Source organism: Phalacrocorax carbo, chromosome 3, assembly GCF_963921805.1.
Source record: "Phalacrocorax carbo chromosome 3, bPhaCar2.1, whole genome shotgun sequence".
NCBI lineage: Eukaryota > Metazoa > Chordata > Aves > Suliformes > Phalacrocoracidae > Phalacrocorax > Phalacrocorax carbo.
Genome location: NC_087515.1, coordinates 80,150,178 through 80,158,142, shown reverse-complemented (window position 1 = coordinate 80,158,142; position 7,965 = coordinate 80,150,178). Strand labels below are relative to the sequence as shown.

The 7,965-nt window shown below is 41.7% G+C and overlaps 1 protein-coding gene across 1 annotated transcript in view; it reads left to right on the top strand.

The window, feature by feature from the left end:
- Positions 1-948: 948 nt before the first annotated feature.
- The window catches only part of PRDM1 (PR/SET domain 1), a 102,474-nt gene continuing 95,457 nt past the window's right edge, over positions 949-7,965 (top strand). Inside the window, exons 1-2 of the mRNA XM_064447534.1 lie at positions 949-1,028; positions 1,793-1,831. The gene's annotated coding sequence lies outside the window, so the exon portion shown is untranslated. The remainder of the gene's footprint in view (positions 1,029-1,792; positions 1,832-7,965) is intronic.

Genomic DNA, 7,965 nt, shown 5'->3' with positions numbered 1-7,965 from the left:
GAGGGACCCGCCTCTCCGGCATGGTCACGGCGGCTTATTAGGGTGGTCGTCTCCCTGTCTTTTTTTTTTTAGCTTTTAATTATTAATTTTCCTCCTCCTGGCCGCCGCGGCGGCTGTCACCGCTCCCACCGGTGCTCCTCTCACCGCTCTTCCCGGGGTTCCCGGCGCGGCCCTGCCCCGCCGCCCCTTTGTGCCCGGCGCGATGAGGCGAGGGGCCGGCGGCCGGCGGGCGCGGCCGGCCCGCGGCGCCCGGGGGCAGCGGCAGGTAAGCGGGGCGGCAGCAGCGGGGGGCGGGCGGAGGGCAGGCAGAGGAGGCAGGCAGGGCAGCGCTGCGTACACCGGGTGCGGAGGGCAGCCTCGCCCGCGGCGGGGAGGGCGCGGAGCGGGGCGGCGGTGCGCTGTGACACCCGATGCCGGGCCCCCCCCCCGCCCCGCCGCCTGCCCGCCCGCCCCCGGAGCAGCCCGCTCCTCACCCGCGCCGCCGCGGCGGGTCGGGTTTGTTCCTTCCTTTGTTTTATTTAGGCTGTCTATAGAAACTTGTTATCACCGCCACCCAAAAGGACACCCTCTCCCTTTCCCCCACCCCCCAGTTGAGACCTCTGAGATCTCTGCCCCTTCCCGGATTGCCCCTTGCTTTAACTCTCCCCATCCCATCCCAATATTAAACCTGTCTGCTGCTGCGTGTCCTCCCTCTCTCCAGCCTGCCCACCCCGCTGCTTTCCCGAGTCCCCCCCCCCAATCTATGCTCTTGCTTTGATTTATTTTTTCTCTCCCCCCCCCCCCCCCCCCCCGTTTGCCTTCTAAGGGACTCCCCCTCCAACCTGTCTGTAGGTATGTTTGTGTAACCAGACACTGAGAGTAGCTGTCTGCCGAGGAATTAACTCGGCAACCCCCAAAGCTTAGTTTGCATTCAATAGAGGTGTTTGTTTTTCAGGTTTAAACCTCCAGACGGGTTGAAGAAATCGCCCGAAAGGAACCACTTGGCAGATTTTGTTTCCTCCCTTGAAATCCCACTGGACGTGGAGCAGGTGGGGGATCGGGAGGGGAGAGATTTTGGGGGGGCTGGGGGGGTGGGAGGGGGTGGGGGATGGAGAGGGACCAGGGCTGAGTGGTATGGGAAGGAGGGGAAAAGGGCTTTAAACTTGGGAGAGCCGAGCCGCGCTTTCTCCCTTCCTTTTCTCTGAGGGCAAGGAGGATAGCTCAAGGCTCTCGCTCTCGTTCGTTAAAAATAAATACTACAGAAGTTGGCAAATCTTGTAGGTTTAGAGAAGTGGATTCTCTCCAGGATTAACGTAAAAAAATGTTGATGTTTGAGGAACTGTTCTTGCTCAACCCGTAAATAAAGTGGAGATGTTGACAGTTTGTCTAGCCTCTGGTAACCGAGAACAAAAAAAACATTTCATTTCTTGAAGGGCATCAGTAATTGTGAGGGTGGGAGGGAGAGGAAGGAGTTTAACTATTAGCCTTTATCTGGTATTGTAAATGAGTTGAAACTCGTGTTTCTGAAGCTTGTTACGCATTTGCTTTTCTGTTTCCCCCCCCCCTCCGCTTTCTTTCTCTGGAGATGGTGAAAGGTAAATGAAAATGATGATGCTCTCATTAATTGGACAAGCAGGCGATTTTATGGCTCACCAGTGAAAAAAAAAAAAACCAAACCGCCACGGGAAAGCTGCTGTTTGTAGTGCAAGCGGTGGGAAAGTGGTCTGGAGGGTGCGTGTGGGGGGACGGCAAAGCAGCGGGGCTGGCTGCGGGTTGTGCTCTTACTTCAAGGGTTTTGGTTTTGTGTTTCCAGACCGTTCACTTGAAGACGCCGGAGGACCATTTGTGGAAGGTAAGAGAGCCTTTTCCCCAACAACTGTGTCCTCCTGTCCTCCCAGCTGCGCGTACCTGAGCATTCGCCTGCTGCTCAGGCCCGCAGTGCCAGCACACGCGTGCTTGGAAGTGGTAAATAAGGGAATGCCGAGCTGTTGCTGGCCACGGTGTGGGTATTGGGAAGCACAGCATTTTTTAGCAAACAAATAAGCAGCTTTTACGCACCGAGATGCTTGTTAAGTTGATGAATTCCTCCCTTCCAAAAAAGGGATACCCTTTCTTTTCTTAATCAGAACATAGTTTAGGAAAAAAGGAGCTGAAGAGTACAATAAAAAAGTTTCTGTTCCTGACTGTTTTCTACACGTGGAAGTAATATGCCGAACTTGTAGGTCCTTTCCAGCAAAGATGTTAGTATTAAATTTTGGTATGAATTGGGGAAAAAAATATCCTTGTACTTTCTTAATTGCAGCTTTCCCAAACGTGTTGTTATGTTAGTTTGTGGCACGATTCTTGTCTGAAATGAAATAAAATAACTCTAACTAATTCTGAAAATAAACTGTCTCCAGCCACCAGAACTTTCCTCCTTCCTACAGGCTTAATGAAGTGAAAGTGGGAGATCCTGGGGAGGAGGCAAGGGTGGGAGAGATACAGGATCATAAAATTTGTCAGAGCAAGTGATGGGGGGGGGTGTCTTTGTTAGTTTGTCAGCATTGCAGTTACAAGCAAAATATGCTGTTCCAGTAAATGCAAATTCAAGTAATTTCAAATGAAAATAGTAAAAATGCTTTCCCATTATTTTTCCTTAGGAAGAACAGAGTCTTTCACTTGATGGTGATTATTTTGTCATTCTCTTGTCTAGGAATCAAAAATACAAAGACTGAGTAATACTGCTTATTCTCATGAGTTACTGTAGAAATCTACAGCACACTCAGTTCTGAGGGAGTTCCTTTTCTCCCCCTTTACATGAGTCCCTGCCAGCAGCAAGTGTGTTGATATATACTGATCTGAAGGACTTGGGCACGAGGCCAACTCAAGCAATTTAAATGACATGGTTAATAGTGTCTCTACTATCCTTATCACACAGTAGTTGTCTTTAATAAAGTCAGTGAACTTCCAAGTGATAATCGTGGATGACAAATTAACTCGAGCCCTAGCTTTCCTGGTCAGATGAGCTCCGTTTTGCTCTGATTGATAAATATTAAATACTAATTCCAGATGAACTACAAGAATTTGCAAAATATACCTCTCTCCTCTAAATATGTGATTTCTTTCAGGCAAATAAGAGACATTATATGAAAGAATTTCTAGTGCTAAAGTGTTCTCATGGATTCTACTGCTAGCAGTATAATTTCCTTAAGTTTTTCTGTAGTAATAAATTTATGTGGGACACTGCATCCTTCAAATGAATGCTTATCAAACACTTCAAAAGAGGAAATGATTTTACATAAATTAGGTAAGCCAGTGTAATATGCCTAACAACTTAAAACTTTCTGTAATTCCTGTAAAGCATTCTGGATGGCAGTGAAAATGATTGTTCCATCAATTTCAATTTGAAATAGGTAACCTTTACAAAGCAGCTAATATAATTTCAGAAGTATGCACACTGGCAAACAGTAAGCTGTTTCACAGTGGGAGTTTTAAATTTTTTTGAGTACCTCTAGTACTCATGTTGACTTTTCCCTTTGTAGAATTAAAATATTATGACATAATACGAAACTAGAGGAGAAGAGGCAGAGTAGTAAAATTGACAGTTTAACTGCAGATTGAATGTATGATTGCTTAGATTATGATTTTTATTTTTTGAGAGATTTGATCCTAAAAATACCTTTGCTAGATCTCATCTTCCCGATTTCCAAACCCATTAAATCTGGCCAAAAGCCATAGAAACGCTCGTGTTCTCGGTAGCTGTTAAGAGCTTGCTAAAGCGCTTAATAATAATGTGTTTCATGTCTTGTGGCTGTGGTTCAAATACAGTGCTATGTGCTTAGCTGATAAGTTTGGAAATGCTCTTCTTAATGGCGAAGATTGTATTTTTGAAAATTGAAGCATGAATGCAGATTGTCTGATGTCACAGGTTTGATTTCTTTTGGCTTTGTTTGCAAAATTCATTCCTTTGAGACTAGTGAAAACTAACTAGATTCCACCTATGTCTTAAAAGTAACAAATAATAAAAATAATCAATTACTCTCCTAAAAGCCTTGTATAAATGAAGCCTGACAGATTTTTTTTCACTTTGTGTTGCCAATCATTATAGCGACAATGAAAGTTATTTAAGTGTTAGCTTTTGTAAAAGTGAAAGACCCAACCTGAGATAGTATTGAAATCTTATCATGAGACCTGTATGATGGAGAGAGAATGGGGCAAAGAAGGGAATGTGCCTTTATGTATATATTCACTGTATATTAGATATGTTAATTTCAGTCATTCCTTGACAGTATGAATCTGCCATATTCATTACAACTAAATCTTTGTTGGTTCCAAGTAAAATTTGGATAGTCGATGATGTGAAGGCACAGTATTTCTAGAAACACTTTTTGATAGTTGATAGGTCACTCCTCCTTTTTGGATGCACTGAAATAATGATAGCGGCTTCCCGATACTCAGGATGTGAAGTTAAAAGTGATCTTCCTTGTTAAGCCTTGTAATTTATGAGTTTTTTCCCTGCAGCCCTCCTCAAACCTGATAGCTCTTTCAGTTTCACAGTTGGCCTCATGTTCCACTTTTCTTTTTGCTTTGAAGGCTGGGCGGAAGGCTTGTCAGGGTTTGCAGTTGTACTGCTGCTCCGTGCAGGGCTGGGTGGCTGTGCTTGAAACCATATGCGTGTTACTCTTCAAGAATTGTTGCCACTGTGCCGATTCCTCTTTCTTATTAAAACCAATGCTAAGGATCTCTTCATTAGCAATGTATCACATTAGAAACCAAACACTAAGCATCATATACTTGCATAATGACGTTTTGAAAGATAAGGCCTTGAAGTCTTGGGGCGGGGGGGGGGGGGGGGGAGGCAGGCACTTATGGTGAAAACTGGGGGATATTAAATGCACAGAAAAAGTGTTCAGGTTCAGAGAGATTTTTAGATGTAGTGTGTCTGAACCATTTCTCTCTAAAATATCTTTCTCTTTTATCCTCCCTTGTTTGCCATGTTTATCACTTAAGACCTGAAATTGCTAGCATGCGTAATAAGCACAATCTTACTGCTGTGAGGAATGCCACTGAAGTAATACAAATAATTTTGAGTAAAGCAGTGCCCTGTGTTTGCAGAATGGACTAGCCCTTGCCTTCTAAGCTCCGCAGGGCAAGGAATTGTCTTCGAAGTATTTTCTGTAAAGTGCCTGGCATGTCTGTGTGTGCCAGAAGATGATAAATAATAACAAACAGTAGTTGACAATTTATGTAGACTTTTTTTTATTATTATTTTGGAATTTGCCTATAGGGTACTTTCTAGCAAAAAGAAAAATGCCAGAGTGGCTTCCAGCTGGGGCAAGATGTTCTCTGACGGCAAGAGAAGCTTTTAATTGAAATAGAACACACATTTAATCGATAGTATCTTCTGTGAAGCTGTCGGACCAAAACATCAACTGGCGTAAATCAGTGTATCTCCACTGAAGTCTATAGAAACACCACTGACTTACACCAGATGATGTAAGTGTCCTTTTTGGCTTTAACAGTTTTCCTTTCATCTTCTTGCCACTTAAACTTTTACTATGATCTGCCCACATTCCAGAAGCATGGAATGAAGATGGGATAACGTTTCCTTACTTTCCTCGCCCTTTAAGCCTTTGGTGGCTTTTCTTTTGCATGATGATGATGCTTTATTAGTATATATGCTCTAGTTTCCCCTTCAAGCCTGTGAAGGTAGCTGTCCTCAAAATCACACCTGAAAAGGAGCGTGATTATATTCAGAAACACTCCAGTCTTGTCTAGCTTGCCAGATGCAGGTGTGCTCTACATAGCTTCCTGATCATACTGTATTTGTGATTAAAGGTTCCTAAATACTGTTGTTAGTAACCTTCTTATTACCAATTTGTGTCATGTGAAGAAGTTTAGAAACATTTCCCCCCCATTTCCCAGAATAATTTTATTGTGTCTGCCAAGTGTCTCAATGTTTTAGTTATGAAACTGCATCATCCATACAAAGTAACTGAAAACGCTGAGTGTGTACATCTTGTATGGTGGGAAGACTCAAATGATGTTTGGGCAGTAAAGAGGAGAAATAAATGATTTTTCTTATCTTCCAAGCCTCTAATAAACATTTTTGAAGGCAGTGTTACTGAACTAGTTCTTGTTAGACATGGGAAAACTCTGCCTAAGTAGAGGGCCACTCATTTTCAAAAGTTCAGGCTTAATCTTGTTCTTTCCTACCAAAGTATAATGCCGTTTTTAGAATTTCAGCATAAGTACTTTTAGCAAAACTTGTTAAGTAATGCAGAAAAGTAATCAGGTTTGTTAAATGATTGCCCAAAATTGATTGTTTTGAAGAAAATGGGGTACTTGTAAGTGTGTGTGTGTGTGTGTGTGTTCACATTTGGATAAAACAGAGAAATCATAAATCCTAAGACACACACACGCAGACAGAGCAGCTGTGAGGAGAGCATGATTAACTGCCTAATCATACATTTTTGCTCAAACGCCTTCTCACCCTATGCCCAGTTTTTCCTGAGCCTTATAAACTAATAATATCTTCAGTGAAAAAAAAAGTAATAAGATGAAAATATTGTGCCCAGATGCTGCACTGCAGAAGGTCACACAGAAATGTCTGATAAAGAGTGGATTCTGCAAGTGGAAATGAGCATACTCCATTTCCTTTGAACTGACTGGAAAGTTGCTTTCCTCTTTCCAGCCTGCCAGTTCTTCCAGAGCTATAAAGGATCGTAGTAACTAAACCTTTCACCAACATTTTATTAAAGCAGGAAATATATGTAATTACAACATTTCAAGTGACTCAATAAAGATACGTAGAAACCCAATAATATATGCAATAATTTTAGTTCTTACGGGCACTCAGATGTTGATTTTGTTTGTAGTTAGGAAAAACTGTGGATGGAAATGGGGCTGCAAAAGGGCAAGAGTTGATGCCCAAAAAGTAAAGCACATTTCAGAGCCTGCCTTGATTTTATTTTCTATCGGTGATACAGTCTTTGCAGGAAGTGAAAATATCCTAACAAAACTCTAAATTTGACTGAAAGGCTATAAGAGCCATTTTCAAAAATGTGTCTCTCTTCAATATACTTCCAGCTTGTGCAATCAGACATGTTTTCAGTCTTCTTTTGCATCTATTTTATTGTCAGAAACACTTTGCAGGTCTTAAATTAGTCCTAGTGGGACATCAGCCCCAGTGGAGTTATGACAGTTTATAGCGGCTGAGGATCTGATATAATACTGACTTGAGAGCCTGGTCCTGCTAATGTAACATTCAGTGAAGCCACATTTCATAGATAGCATGTTACGGTAAGGAAAATTTTACTTACAGATTTTTATATGAGAATCTCCTAAAAATAGGAATTTATAAGATGCTTTCATAGGAGAGGGAAGTCCTGTTATTTCACTGTTTTTAATGGCTTGCTTAAACTCCTGTATGGTATTTACAAACTCCAGCTAATGATGAAGATTCAAATACCATAAACTTGCATTGTAGATTGCTATGTCTAATGGTGTTTTTAGGGTTGCAAATACTTTACTGGCATTTAATTTATAGGTAAAATAAAATAATTTCTCTGTTCAATTCCTTAAGATTGTAACAGCAGCTTATGATTTGGACAATGATTTCTGTAAAGTATTTTCAAGTTTGGTGGGTTGTTCTTTTCTTTACCTTTTTAACGAAACTGCCAAGGTGTGCAAAAGACAAGAGGTGGATGTTGGGAAGTGATTTAGGGAAAATAAAAAAAGAAAATAATTTTTTAAGTGAATATCACTAAAGCTAGAAATTATTACTTTTGTGTGAACTTTGTTCCTAAAGAGAAGAACACCCCTAAAAGCTTTTTTTTCTTTTAAAGTTTTATAAATATTGTAGAACAGTGGAAGAAGTTACATATTGTGGATTGCTTTTGTCTGTAGCGAGGATTTTTTTTTCAAGGCTAGATCTCAGAGGATTTTATATATTAACTACAGATCACTCCCGGCCAGTTACAAAACCTCTGCATGATGCCTACTCAT